The sequence below is a fragment of the Leuresthes tenuis genome, unplaced genomic scaffold (assembly GCF_036924035.1).
Source record: "Leuresthes tenuis unplaced genomic scaffold, fLeuTen1.0.hap1 SCAF_1, whole genome shotgun sequence".
NCBI classification, from domain to species: Eukaryota; Metazoa; Chordata; class Actinopteri; order Atheriniformes; family Atherinopsidae; genus Leuresthes; species Leuresthes tenuis.
In genome coordinates this window covers 11,316,544-11,332,121 of record NW_027325355.1, presented here as the reverse complement: position 1 = coordinate 11,332,121, position 15,578 = coordinate 11,316,544, and the positions used below count along the sequence as shown (strand labels likewise).

Sequence of the window (15,578 nt, the reverse complement as noted above, 5' to 3'; positions counted from 1 at the left end):
GTTACGGTGACTTTTGCTTACGGCCACACCACCCTGAACACGCCTGATCTCGGAAGCCAAGCAGGGTTGGGCATTTTTAGAACTTGGATGGGAGACTGCTTGGGAATACCAGGTGCTGTAAGCTTTTTCTCTTCTCTCTACCACCTGCATGTCTTTTGTTGCAACGTCTGATCACCCTGTGACACATGAGGAAGTTGGTCATCTTCAGCTGCTGCTGCTTTGTTGGCAGACACGAAGTGATCTGAGAGTCTCAGTTTCAACTACAGATAATAATCACATCAGGGATGAAGATGTGCCCACGACAAGTTAGCCTTTCTCGGCAATTATCTGATTACATAGAGGAACTGTATGATTCCAGTATCGATATAATGCACATTTTTCACAGACATTGTTGCTTACGGCCACACCACCCTGAACATGCCCAACCTCGATCTCGGAAGCCAAGCAGGGTTGGGCCTGGTTAGTACTTGGATGGGAGAACGCTTGGGAATACCAGGTGCTGTAAGCTTTTTCTCTTCTCTCTACCACCTGCATGTCTTTTGTTGCAACGTCTGATCACCCTGTGACACATGAGGAAGTTGGTCATCTTCAGCAGCTGCTGGATTGTTGGCAGACACGAAGTGATCGGAGATTCTCAGTTTCAACTACAGATAATAATCACATCAGGGATGAAGATGTGCCCACTACAAGTTAGCCTTTCTCGGCAATTATCTGGTTACATAGAGGAACAGTATGATTCCAGTACCTATATAATGCACATTTGTGACAGACATTGTTGCTTACGGCCACACCACCCTGAATATGCCCGACCTCGTCTGATCCAGGAAGCCAAGCAGGGTTGGGCCTGGTTAGTACTTGAATGGGAGACTACTTGGGAATACCAGGTGCTGTAAGCTTTTTCTCTTCTCTCTACCACCTGCATGTCTTTTGTTGCAACGTCTGATCACCTTGTGACACATGAGGAAGTTGGTCATCTTCAGCTGCTGCTTTGTTGGCAGACACGAAGTGATCTGAGAGTCTCAGTTTCAACTGCAGGTAATAATCACATCAGGGAAGAGGATGTGCCCACTACAAGTTAGCCTTTCTCTGCAATTATCTGGTTACATAGAGGAACCGTATGATTCCAGTACCTATATAATGCACATTGTTCACAGATACTGTTGCTTACGGCCACACCACCCTGAATATGCCCGACCTCGTCTGATCCAGGAAGCCAAGCAGGGTTGGGCCTGGTTAGTACTTGGATGGGAGACAGCTTGGGAATACCAGGTGCTGTAAGCTTTTTCTCTTCTCTCTACCACATGCATGTCTTTTGTTGCAACGTCTGATCACCCTGTGACACATGAGGAAGTTGGTCATCTTCAGCTGCTGCTGCTTTGTTGGCAGACACGAAGTGATCTGAGAGTCTCAGTTTCAACTACAGATAATAATCACATCAGGGATGAAGATATGCCCACTACAAGTTAGCCTTTCTCGGCAATTATCTGGTTACATAGAGTAACCGTATGATTCCAGTACCTATATAATGCATATTTGTGACAGACATTGTTGCTTATGGCCACACCACCCTGAATATGCCCGACCTCGTCTGATCTCGGAAGCCAAGCAGGGTTGGGCCTGGTTAGTACTTGGATGGGAGACTGCTTGGGAATACCAGGTGCTGTACGCTTTTTCTCTTAGAGAAATAAAAGGACACCTTTACTCAAACTCATTTTGACAGGTGACCTCTGACCTCTTATCACTAGGGTGGATATAAACTAAGTGTGAAGAGCAAATGGGTTGAAATTAGCACTTCAAGAAATTTTTAAAACACTCCCTTATTTCTATGGAGGGGGGTAAGACTATATAAAATGGTTCAGGCATTTACGTCAGGGGCTCAACCGACAGGATAGGAACCATGGACACAGGTACGCAAAAAGTCTCCTTAAAACTTTAAAAAAAAAAACAACAAAAAAACCAAAAAAAAAAAAACCAACAACAAACAACTTTTTTAGGACGGAAAACAAGAGCTGACATCCATACACAGCCAACCGGCGGTTCTTTGGCACTCTTAGGAGTATTCAACGGTAAGTAAAAAAGATCTGATGATAAACATATGAATGCGTGTATAATTATATTACCACACCATGACAGAGTGTTAATTTCCAGAGTTGGACGCAGAGGATTTGGATGACTTCATATTGACGCAAGCCGATTATGGTAATGTTACTTTAACTTTAATAACCTTTAACAAGTGAAATGTTTCAATGAAATAACAACAGATGTAATTGTTTACAGATTTACTAAACAGTGTGGAGCAAGGCCGAAAAAAGAAGAACCCAGCCGTGTTCGAAGGTGAATTGACTTTAAACGCGCCGGGAGGGGGAAACGGACTTTCCCTGAATAAATCCCGGCTACGACGAAGACTGCTCCCTGTACAACACAACCAGTTTTCAACTGAGTGTCCGAGTGTTAGTACAGAGGACGGACGGCAGGAAACATCTGTTCTACACACACCACCGAGTATACCTTACAGCCCACGAGAAACCCAGCGACCCGAGTCGCCTGTGAGCGGCTACCATACCGATACGGCTGCGGCTGAAGGGGCTGTCGGTTTACTAGGCTGCATAACGGCGCAGCTATTAGAGGCGCCAAGCGTTGCTCGCGGGGAGGAAGGACCCCTCGCTAAACAGCCTGATCAGCGGGGTAAGTTTTTAAAAAAAACTCATCACTCATTGTTTTTGTTTTCTCACGTGAGCGCGTAAGCGTCATACGTCATCAACACGGATGTGACGCATAGGGAGAGAGTGAAGGGTGAGAGGGGTTAAAAGAGCGCAGCCTTTTTTTTCCAGTAGAACTCATGTCTGGTGCCTGTAAAACAAGCCAGTTGATATATTATTACTGCTCTGTCCACTTATCCGTGCTGCATTCAACGGGAGCATTACATGGTAACATCTATGCAAATTTCACATAGTGTATACTTAAGCAAGGTTTTTTTTTTAAATTTATTTATTTATCTATTTTACGCTATTAAACTGTGTTTCAAAAAATTTTATATATAATTTCTTTAATTTTTTTTCATTTATTTTAATTTAAATTTTTAATTTTTAATTTAAATTTTTTTTTTTTTAAACTTTAATTTAAATTTTTAATTCTTAATTTTTAATTTAAATTTTTTTTTTTTTTTTTTTTTAAATTCACAATCACTGAACCAGGTATATTCAAAATACTTTTATGGTTATTTCTCCTTCAACCACAGAGGGCGATCTGTCAATAGAACGGATAAATCCTCCAAGCCGGCCCGACCCTCGTCTGTGGAGGAAAAGAAACGCTACCATCCGACGTGAAAGATCAAGAGCTCGGGCATTCATGAGAAGTAGCGAGATTCTTATACAGAGAATTAACCGTGACTTGGCCGTGATTTCGAAGTAAAGTAAATGTGTGTATATATATATATATGTAGATATCTTAACCCCTCTTAGCCATTCTCAATTCTGTGTAAAGATGGATAATCAAGCAGGCAGAGCTGTGCCGGCTGTAATATCCGAGGCTGTGGGAAATTTGGAAAACATACCCATACCGGTTCATGTGTGGGATTACTTTACACCACTGGAGTATGCGCTCCTTAATGTCGATTATCAATCATCTCCTATGAATATTGAAGAAGATGAAAATGGTCAAATTGATGTGTTACATGAATTAGAATCATCAGTCCTGAATTTAAACGGGCCTCCGCCACCCGGCCCGAGTTTACAAAATGAGTCATCAAAACCAGCTCCTAGTGTCACATCACTAGAGACAGCCTCAGCGATTAGTGCTTCTCAATCTTCAGCATCAGACACAGCCTCATCAAATCTGAATTCTTTACCTTCTCCAGCTGCAGCAGAGCAAACTCTGCAGCATGGTAGGGGGGTGAATCAGGAGAACGTAGCCGTCCCTGAATTAGAATCATCAGTCCTGAATTTAAACGGGCCTCCGCCACCCGGCCCGAGTTTGCAAAATGAGTCATCAAATCCAGCTCCTTGTGTCACATCACTAGAGACAGCCTCAGCGATTAGTGCTTCTCAATCTTCAGCATCAGACACAGCCTCATCAAATCTGAATTCTTTACCTTCTCCAGCTGCAGCAGAACAAACTCTGCAGCATGGTAGGGGGGTGAATCAGGAGAACGTAGCCGTCCCTGAAACGAGTCGGAGATCTACACCTCCACCGATTGAGCGTGAACGTTACAATTGTCTTGAAATAAGACGTCCCGTCACAATACCGCGTCCGTGCCCTGATAGAATGCCCAACATCGCTGAGTTCACTTCAGCTGTTATGAGCAATCTTATTGAAGTGGCAGAAACAGCGCGATCACACGCCAGATGTAATGATGTCGTCCAGCTAGAATTAGTAGGTGAGAGTATTTCTCAACATATTACCGTTTCTGTCACAAATGAGTCTGATGTAATCCTGAAAGCCTTTCTGGACTTTTTAGACGAGTTAACTCAATCGAACGCAGAGATTGCCTCTGATACTAACATGGAGTTAGTCCTCCAGGTAGTAAGATACCCTACAGGGGGCGCCAAACGGAAGGCTTCAAAAACCTTAGAATGCGAATTAATCCATAAGAAAAAACGTCACTTGTACATTACAGATAACTGTGACAATCAGCTCTGTTTCGCCATCAGTCTCGCGCACGTCTCCGGTTCTAAATTTACCGATAGTCAGGCTTCGGCCCAGGCGAGAGAGTGGCAGCGTCAGGCAGGGCTGACTGATCAGACGCCTGTGTCTTTCGGTGATGTTGGAAAATTCGAAAAAATCCTAAACAGAAAAATTGTGGTGTTTCACAGAACCAAGGGTGATCGAGCTCTGTGTAAATTTGAGACTGATTTCAGAGATCGATCAAGCCCTCTCTTTCTGTTATTACTCCAAAACCATTACTATGGAATAAAAAACCTCAAAGGATTTATAGGGTCCAGGTACATTTGCGAGCACTGCTACACCAGTTACAATGAGCCACACTCACACTACTGTCCTGGTTACTGTCCTGTGTGTTGCGACTCGTCATGTACAAATCAAGAGCTCAGTCCTATATTTTGTGGCGATTGCAACAGAAGCTGTCGTAACTCGTCGTGCTTCAACAGACACAAAGAACCTCGTGAGAGACCCCAAGCCAGAATGCAAGTGAGTCATTGTGATCTGATTAAAAGGTGTCCGACGTGTAAGAGATTTTATCGCGTTGCGATGACTAAGGTAAAAACCCCCCACGTGTGTGAAGGTTTAAAATGTAAAATCTGTGGTGAGAAACTGACCCTCGGTTCTACACCAACTCTCGGTGGACATCAGTGTTACATTCAGCCTACCAGCACCGACGAACGGCTTGACGAAAAACTGATCTTTTATGATTTTGAATCCTTAGTCGGTCAGAACGATGTGCATGTCCCCTTTCTGGTCTGTGCAAAAACGCTGAAAGGTGTCGAGTGGTCTGCCTACGGGTTGGATTGTGTCAAGAAATTCCTCCTCCATTTCAGGAGACCACGCTACCGTGGATACACGTTTATTGCTCACAACGGACGAGGTTATGATAGTTATCTAATCCTTAACGTCATGGTGCAACTAGGTATGAAGCCCTCTCTCATCACACAGGGGAGTAAAATTCTCTGTTTTACAGACTGTGATTATGGTTTGAGATTCATCGATAGTCTGTCCTTCCTGGCTATGAAACTGAGTATGATGCCGAAAGCGTTAGGTTTCAGTGATCATACCAAAGGTTTCTTTCCCCACAGATTCTCTTCAGAGCAGAATTTGAAATATGTGGGGCCTTTTCCTTCACCGAGTTACTACTCTGTAGAACTCATGAGCCCCAGTGAGCAGGGAGAGTTCTACAGATGGTACGATGGAGTTTGTAAAGGCACCTTTAACTTTCGTGAACAGAGCATGCTTTACTGCAAAAATTATGTAGATATACTGTTCAAGGGGTGTGTCAAATTCCGCGAGCAATTCTTTAACGAGATGCGCGTGGACCCCCTGAAATGCATCACGATCGCGTCGGCCTGTATGAAGGTTTTTACCGCCAACTTTCTGCAGCCTAAAACCCTGGCCATACCTTCACCCGTTGATTACAGTCAGCAGAGTAAGACCTTCTCAAACGCATCCATCCAGTGGCTGGAGTGGTTAGCGTTTAGCAGAGGGATTGAGATTAGCCATGCGTTAAACACAGGGGAAAAAGGAATCGTTGGAAATTGACGGTGTGAGGGTAGCTTTTGAGTTTTACGGCTGTTTCTTTCACGGCTGCCCCATCTGCTATCAGCCTCAAGACACATGTCCGCTGAGGAAGGAGCCGTTTGAAAAGTTCTATGCAGAGACCCATGAGAGAGAGAGAGAACTTCAGTCAGTGTACGGTCTTCGTCTGCATATCATGTGGGAGCACGAGTGGACTGAGATGAAAAAGTCCCATCCGGAGGTGATTGAATTTCTCAAGAGCTTTAACGCCCCTGAACCTCTCTCTCCAAGACAGGCACTGTACGGTGGTCGGACCTGCGCACTCAGGTTGAGGTACAGTGCGGGGGTAGATGAAACTGTGCACTACGCTGACTTTACATCTCTTTACCCCTATGTAAATTGCAGCTATCCTTACCCTCTCGGCCATCCCAGAATCATCTGCAGAGATTTTGATGACCCTGACAGCTACTTTGGTTTCATAAGAGCTGTTGTTTATCCTCCGCGTGGGCTGTTTTTCCCAGTTTTACCTTACAAGTCATCTCATGGAAAACTTGTATTCACTCTCTGTCGCACCTGTGCTGAAATGAATAACCAGGCAGGTGCGTGCAGCCACAGCGATGAGGAGAGAGCACTAACAGGTGTGTGGGTGAGTGTGGAGTTTAGCAAGGCGTTAAAGCTTGGTTATCGTCTTGCTAAAATCACTGAGGTGTGGCACTTTGACAGGACCAGTAGCTCAATCTTTGTAGACTACATACACACATTTCTTAAGGGTAAACAAGAGGCTTCAGGATATCCCGCAGACGCAATTGATGAGGAGAGTAAGCAGAGGTACGTCAGAGATTACAAACTCCATCAAGGTATTCAGCTGGATACCAGCAAAATAGAGGTGAACCCTGCTAAAAGACAGGTGGCTAAACTGTGTCTGAACAGTTTCTGGGGGAAATTTGCGCAGAGGAGCGACCTCCATCAGACCACCATCGTCACAGACCCGAATGAATTTTTTAATTTCATGTTCTCGGGTAAATACAAGATAGCCTACTTCCACTTTCTAAACCCTGACATGTGCATGTTGCAGTGGACTTACAACAAACGGTGCATCGCTCCACCCAACAAGGTAAACAATGTATTCATTGCAGCATTTACCACCGCATATGCACGTTTAAAACTGTACAGCTGTCTGGAAGTAATGCAGGACAAAATTCTCTACATAGACACAGACAGTCTGATCTATGTGGTGAAAAAAGGTGAGACTCCACTGAAACTGGGAAACTATCTGGGGGATTTGACCGACGAGCTGGGAGGTGACACAATTCAGGAATTTGTTGCAGCAGGACCCAAGAGTTACGCCTACCAGACCAGAAATCAGAAAAAAGTATCGATGCGCGTTAAAGGCATCACTCAGACGCATGAATGCAGCGAGAAGGTCAACTTTGACAGCGTCAAAGAGTTAGTGGAGGGATACTTGGCTGACTCCAGAGAAACGGTGATCGAGACCCCTCAGCGTACCATCAGAAGAGATAAAAAGGGGTTTCTGTTAAAAAATGTGACATTCCAGAAAAAGTTCCGGGTGGTGTATGACAAGAGACCCCTTTTTCCTGACGGTACAACTCTGCCTTTCGGTTATTAAGGTATTAAGGTGGTTAAGAGAGGGAAAAAAAAAAAAATAAATAAAAATGCCGCAATTTTCTGATATGAAGGAGATTGATTTTGACCCCAGACTAAAGACTCCTTTTTCATGTCTGATTGTGGGGCCCAGCGGATGTGGAAAATCATTTTTTGTTAAAAGTGTTTTAAAAAAGTGTAACCATGTCATGGATGTTGTACCGGATAATATTGTTTGGATTTATACCTCTTTCCAACCACTGTATGCTGAACTGCAGCGGTTGAATAAAAACATCAAATTTGTGGAAGGATTGCCTCATTCTTTTGAAGATGAAAATCTGTTCCCTCCTGATTGTAAGCACTTGGTTATTCTGGACGATGTCATTTTTCAGGCTTCAGACCATCCTGAAGTGGTAAAAATTTTCACACAGTACAGACATCACAGAAATATGAGTGTCATGATGTTGACTCAAAATGTATTTCATCAAGGGAAATACAGTCGCACCATCAGCCTGAACAGTAACTACCTGGTGCTGTTTAAGAATTCCAGAGATAGATTGCAGGTGAATATACTAGCCCGTCAAATCTTCCCCTCAGAGAAAGCTATTTTTCTGGAGAGCTTTGAGGACGCCACCAGAGAGCCGCACGGGTATTTAATCGTCGACCTGACCCACTCATGCCCAGAACAATACAGACTGAGAACGGGTTTACTTCCTAGTCAGTGGCCAGTTGTCTATGTTCCGAAAGCATAGTAATTTATCATGTCAGCCCGTATAAAAAGGAATGCTCCGTTACTCCGAGCTCTGTACCACGCCACACCTCAGAAACGTAAGGACATTCTCGGCCATTGTTCACCCGACTTTCTTAAAGCTTTGTGTGAGATTGCTCTGAATATTTTAAAGGGTAACATTAAGCTATCCCCTCCCCAGTATCGGAGTTTGAAAAAGCAAAAGAAAGTTATCAGACTGCTGGCTGATAAGAGAACCGGTTTAAAACGTAAGCAGCTGGCTCTCAAAAGTCAAGGAGGAGGGTTTATTCTCCCCATCCTAACGGCTCTTGCACCTGTAATTGGGGATCTAGTGGCCGGAATCGTTAGAAGATAAGATGTCGCTCAGGACAGCACAAAAGATGTTTCTCATCTCACCTCATCAGTTCAAACACTTGAGTCAGTCAGAGACTTCTACCAGACAGACGGCGGAGGATGATTTGGATAGTAAAATGAGAGCGATACTCGACGAGTCAGGAATGACCTCTTATGAAAAAATTAAGAAATACGACGCCCTGCTGCAAAGATACCTCACCCTAATCAAGCAAGGTCAGATGGAGGAGCCGCGGATGACTGTGACTCTTCAGCGAAACAGTCTTAATGATCCAATACCTGAATCAGATTCCCGTGAGACGGATCGTGTTCACGAGCCCGATCAGCTAGAATTGGATGCAACGGCGAGTGAGGTATTAAAAATCCTTCCAAAGCGCGATCGCAGAAATGGTGAATACATCTTGAGGAAATTATCTGAGAGAAATGGCTGGACCACCAGAGGAGAATTTGTTTATCAGAGGCAGGTTGTGAGAGGATCACATTTGGTTGATTTACTTAAAAACCTTCTGCTCCCTTTTAAAAGAAAAGCCCAAACCATGCAACCAGCAGGCTGGACAAGTTTTCTCAATGTTCTGAATGAACTGAACATACCTTTATCCTCTGTGAATAATCCGCAAGCCCGTGAACAATATCGTCGTCTCAAAACAGAGTCGAGCGGAATAGAGAAAATACCATCTGTAAAACCGAAGAAGAAGATAACCCTCTCCCCACATTTTTTAAGATCTGGACATGGTGAGCGAGACGAGGCTGCAGATGAACATAGTCTGCATAAAAAGATAAAACCTCCGCGCTGGGTTACCTTTTCACCATAAATTTCTGTAAGAAATGAATAAAATGATACCGTCATTTGTTCTCAATAAAAAATTTTTATTGATTCCAATTTTCAGAGTCTACAGAGTCATCACTTTCATGCATTCACAATTTATAGCACTCTTTGAACATCTGTAAAGAACAGGCTCCGTGATGAAATGAGGTAGCACTGTGCTTTCTGATGCATCTCTGATATTTTTTCACAAAGTTAGATACCATCACATCATTTTTAAGAACATCGTCACTGTAGGAGGATAATACTTGCTGCAGAGACATTCCGCACGCCCGGTGGCAGAGGTAATAAACGCACTGCTGACCGCACACGGTGGACAAGGTGTTCTGAAGTTGGCGATTATGGTACGTTATCTTCAGGGATCGGTCTTTCAGAAATGACACAATGTCTGAGGGGTAGTGAGAAAAATCTGGCGGTAGCCCGTAAGAGTCGAAAAAGGTGGCTTGACCGTTCTCCTCCAGAGTCAGAGCTAGCCAATGCTCCCCAGGCATGTGAGAAGGATGTGTGTTCACAATGAAGTAAGCCGGCTTTGTAAACGTTTGTGTGAGCAAGGGGAGTTGGTCACTAGCCCACACGCCACAAAATAGGTCACCCAGTAGATGGTGCAACAGGCTCTCCAGTTGGTGGTTATTCATGCTTACTCTTTTAATAATAGTCCACCAGCACCTGTCTTCTTGAGTTGATCTCCAAAATGGAATCGTAACATGCGTAGACAATGAGGGTTGTGGTGTGAGGTAGCGGAACTCTAAACCTCGCCTCCAGTCTTAAATTCCCATTAGAAACAGGTGACAAGGCGTCGCTATCCTCACCAGGATTGAGATTAAAGATAAACAGCGAGTAACCGTTGTTAAATTCTTCACGTGTGATACTCAGAGGGAGATCTTTTAAATGACGACCTGTCGCTGTGAACAAATTGTAAAATTCCCGGACTGAAATGCCTTGGTTGAACTGAGGCTGGAACGCCTTGGCGGGAACTTGTTTACCATCCTGACAAAGAGCTAGATACTCTATATCCATATGTTTAAAGTTGAAGGGTGACAAGTCCCTTCTTCCCGTGAATGCCTCGTGGTGCACCATACCTAAAACAATATATTTAGGCATCGCTCCCAAAAAGAGATTCTCCTGATTGCATATCCTCGAATTTTCAGGGATGGAGTATGTTTTTACATTCACTCGTGACAGTGGGTAGAGAGCGTTTCCTCTCATTAAGGCCGATGTGTGGCCTAAACGAACAGCGGGGGAGACGGAAACTTTTTTGATAAAAAGAGAGGCTCCTAATATCATTAATCGGTAAGTCGAGTCTCTGGTTCCCATGAGATAGAAGGCCTCACTGGCTCTGGTTAGTTTAACTCTCATATCCACAGAGTTCAGCAGGAGCCTTTCGCAGAAAAAGATATCCCCATGGAGGGGGCCCAATAGGTGTACTTCTCTGGAATTAGCTGTACAGAGAGCCCTCTGGTTTAGCCCTCTGTTTGGCCCATTATTGGTTACTATAGAGTCTATGGCGCCGGCTGTGTCTTTACAATAAAGACCAGCGCTGAACTGACTCTTTAACGTGTCTTCAGAAAAGTTTAGCAGAGTCTCGATCATAGCTCTATATGGTGGGTGGCACTAGACTGTGAAATTAATCTATCACCCAGAGTAACATCGCATTGACTGAATAGTGTATTGAGAGGATAATTGATGAGACCCACAGGTGCGTCGTTCGCCAAGTTTGTGCCGTCTGCATTGGTGATCTTCACGCGTAGATGTAACAAGGTATCGTTGAGATCCAGATACTTTTCACCATCTCCCGGTATAAAAAACTCAATCGGACCATTCTCAGTAATAGCGGATAGAGGCATAATTTCCGTGTAGATCTTATCCTCGATAGAAAGCTGGGTCATAGGGACTGAAAATAAGTCCAGTTCTGCCAGGGTGCACTCAGGGGATTTGTGATGCAAAAGAGCCATGTTTCACTCTCTTTCTCTCTCTATTTATGATTCAGTGGAATATATCCCTGCTCCGTGCAGACTTCCTCCCTTTAGGCTTGATCCTTCCAACTGACTTCTTTCTTTTGAGCGGCCTCACTATTTGTGACCTCCTCACACGTTCACCCGGCGGCCGCTTTCTTGGTCTTCGTGACAGAACCATGATACCCGATCCTTCTTGTCCTCCCGTCTCTGCAGGACCAGAGATCCTTCTCATGGTTTTGCCTATGACATCTGAGGCAATGTTTGTAGCTGCTGTTTTCAGATGAGGCTTAGCTATAGCAAAACCTTTTTTAACAAGGGGGGCTACGAAGCGAAATAATTTTGAAAATATAGAACCTATTCCACGACCGTACATTACAGGTGCTCCATAAAAACCAGGCAGGGTACCTCCGACCTGGTTCTGGTAATAGTTTACGAAGCGGTGAGGATCATCCCTCATGTTTATCTGAACCATGTTGCTTTGTTTTGTCGTCCTCCTCCTGACACAGACACAGACACTGAGGTGACCTCTGACTGAACGTTTGTTTGATAGTGACTAATGAGTCTGTGATCAACCCGTTTTTATATATATATATATTACCTCTTACTCTCTCTGTGATATTAGAGTGAATGACCATCATTTCATTACTCGTTGTGATATCACGGGTCGGAAGTGTAGTCTCACAACGGTTTTCCCATAAGTAAAATTTACCGGAGTGTTTTGATCCGTTTTAATCTCTATGTGGATGTTTTCAATATGCCTCTTTGCTACAGGTAGATAGTTGACCGGGTTAAAAGTATGCGTAATTATATCGCCAAACTTACCCTCTACTCTAGCTGTTCGCAAGAGCGGGGCATAAGCATCGCCGACTATCTGAGGAGCAACCACATCGCTGTAACAGTAAAGCTGGTAGAAACCTGCTTTTAAATCCATCGGGTAAGGGGCACTCCTTTTATCAAACACGATCCATTTGCCAGGCTCCACACCTAGCATGTAGCTCAGTGGTGGATAAAAACGCAGGTGGTACTGGCCACCTGCCTGATACACGAGTCTATTTTCCACCGTGTTCACGACTAAATAAATATCAGAACCTATTTTTCTAAGGTGACCCTCAATCTCGGCTTTGAGCTGATTCAAATCCTTGAAATGTCCCCATCCTATATTGTGGCGGTAGAAATTTTCCAGCCCCGCTTTCCTCCATTCAAAAAAACCCTGGTCCTTGGGGGCGTTATGCCATGTGTACGGATAAGAAATCTCCGTCAAGGCAACCTGCCACGAACCTTCCAAATCGATATGCTGGGCTAAATCCACGCGGAAACTGGAACTGGTATTATTCTTAAAGACGTTGAGACTAGCGTTGGAGGGCAGGGTGATATAAAACCCCTCATCCTCTACCGTTCGGTTCATGGTGTAATGTAGCGGGCTAGGAGTAGCGATGGCCCCCTTTATACCTCGTGAAGGTCACTGGCTCTGACCCAGCTGTTGAATTTCTCAGGCCAGTTTTTCCAACGGACAAAAACCTGTTTTACACCCCTGATGTTGCGTCGTTTTAATATCTTCTCCACTTGATACATCTTGTCTTTATTCAGTTTAACTTTTTGAATCTCCTCCGCGTAAAATGAACCTTCAATAGCTTCTCCATCAAAATCTTTGAGTTTGTACACAGGGGGAGATCGTGCAAGCTGCTCGGTCACTGTAAACACTTCGTCTGTAAAACTTTGTTCATATTTCTTGTCAAACACGCCTCGCAGTTTAGATATTCTTACAAGATCTCCTTTTTTAAACTTTATCCTTGAGTCCTTGCAATATCGATCGCGTGCAGAGCCGTACAGGTTCTGAAAAACTTTAAAGGTGTTTTCTAGAGTCACTTCTACAGGCTTCATTTTGATGCTCGTGTGGTAACTGTGGTTGTAACTTTCCACGAGATCCTGCAGGACGTCGACGTATCGACGTGTGTTATTAGCAGTAAAATATCTCCACATCCTGGTTTTTAACGTGCGGTTAAACCTCTCAATCACAGATGCCTTTACCTCGCTCGGAGTAGCAAAATGCACAACTCTGTGGTTCTCTAATAATGCCTTAAATTTTTTGTTAAAAAATTCTTTCCCCGCATCAGTTTGAAGTTTTTTAGGGGTCTCGCTTTCTCTAAAAACAGATTCAAAAGCCTTTACGACCTCTGCGGCTGTTTTTCTCTTCATAGTGCGAACGTAAGCCTTCTTTGAAAACACGTCAATGACGGTTAATAGATAATTATACCCGTCATTGTACTCAGCCAAGGCCTGCATGTCGCAGAGATCTGCTTGGAATTGTTTTAAGGGGCTGGTGACAAAAACTCTATTTCTCGGAAAATGTATTCTTGCAGGTTTATGTAGAGCCGCGGTTCTCAAAGTGTGGGGCGCGCCCTACTGGTGGGGAATAGAGACGTGACAGGTGGGGCGCGCCAAACGGGAGGAAATATTTCCCTTTTATGCCTATCTTTATAATTTTTTTTACAATAAGCTTTTTGAAAGATACATTCACCAGATTAAATGTTGGCGAAGTTCAAACGAAAGGAACTCAACATTTGCCGAAAGCTTGACTGGACTCTTGTGCATAGTTACGGTTGCTAACGTAGGATTGGACAGAAGCCGTTTGTGGGAGGGAAACTTTCGCGCCGATGGGTAGCAGACGAGCGGAGGCAATAACAACATGGATAAATTTGTGACACGGACCACAAAAGTTGTCGAACCAGCGCCAGCAGAGAGACACAAACCAGACGGGCCTCATCAACCAAAAAGCCAACCAAAAAGGAAATATGATGAAGGGTATCTTGCTCTTGGATTCACGGCAACGGCGGTGGGGGCAGAGGAGAGACCCATGTGTGTTCTGTGTCTTAAACCGCTAGCAGCAGACAGCATGAGACCCAACAAATTAAGAAGACACCTAGAGACCACACACCCCAGTCACGTCAATAAGTCCATTGATTTCTTTCAAAGAAAACTGGCAGAATACCGTCAACAGGAGAATCGCATGATAAAAGCTGCATCAGTAAACGGTAAAGCACAGATGGCTTCATATAGAGTTGCATACAGAATTGCACAATGCAAAAAAACACACACAATTGCTGAGCAGCTCATTCTCCCCGCTGCTTTAGACATGGTGTCAGTTATGCTTGACGAGACAAGCGCAGCTAAATTAAAAGCTGTCCCACTGTCAAACGACAATTGCGAGACGTATAGGGGACATTTCAAGTGATCTTGAGGAACAACTCATAGAAAAATTAAAAGAAAGTCGTTTTGCATTACAAGTGGACGAAGCTACTGACAGCAATAAAGACTGCCTGTTCATCTCGTACGTGCGCTTTGTGAATTGCGAGTCACTGTGCGAGGAGTTGCTCTTTTGCAAATACATAAAAAAATAGAGCCACAGCTGATGAGCTGTTTAAGATCATGGACAGTTACCTCAAAGAACACCATCTTAAATGGGAAAACTGTGTGGGCTTTTGCTCTGATGGCGCACAGACAATGGCAGGGTCAAGAAACGGGCTGCAGGCGCTAATAAAGAGGGTTGCGACAGATGCGCACTGGACGCACTGTGTTATTCACAGGGAAGCGCTCGCGTCAAGACAGCTCAGCCCTGAACTAAATGAGGTTTTGACAGAAGTTGTGAGCGTGGTGAATTTGATCAAAATCCGACCCCTGAAAGCGCGACTGTTCTCCGCACTTTGTGAGGAAATGGGAGCTGATCACACATCTGTGCTGTTTCACAGTGAAGCAAGGTGGCTCTCCCGGGGTAAAGTGCTGTCGCGTGTCTTTGAGCTCAGGGCAGAGATTCGGATGTTCTTGGAGGAGGAGCACATGTATGAGGCTGCAAGCAAGTTCTGTGATGAACAATTTCTGCTTAAACTGGCCTACCTCAGCGATGTGTTTGGCAAGCTGA

General features: G+C 44.3%; 1 protein-coding gene, 1 non-coding gene and 3 pseudogenes across 2 annotated transcripts in view; all 5 read left to right on the top strand.

Moving 5' to 3' along the window:
• Positions 1-15,578, top strand: part of LOC140296621 (uncharacterized) — a 581,862-nt gene that overhangs the window by 14,417 nt on the left and 551,867 nt on the right. The gene's annotated exons all lie outside the window — the stretch shown is intronic.
• On the top strand, positions 394-508 carry LOC140291630 (5S ribosomal RNA; annotated as a pseudogene).
• On the top strand, positions 778-896 carry LOC140272342 (5S ribosomal RNA; annotated as a pseudogene).
• Positions 1,163-1,281, top strand: LOC140288092 (5S ribosomal RNA; annotated as a pseudogene).
• On the top strand, positions 1,551-1,669 carry LOC140298482 (5S ribosomal RNA). The gene has a single exon (XR_011914124.1). It is a non-coding gene; the product is annotated as a 5S ribosomal RNA (ribosomal RNA).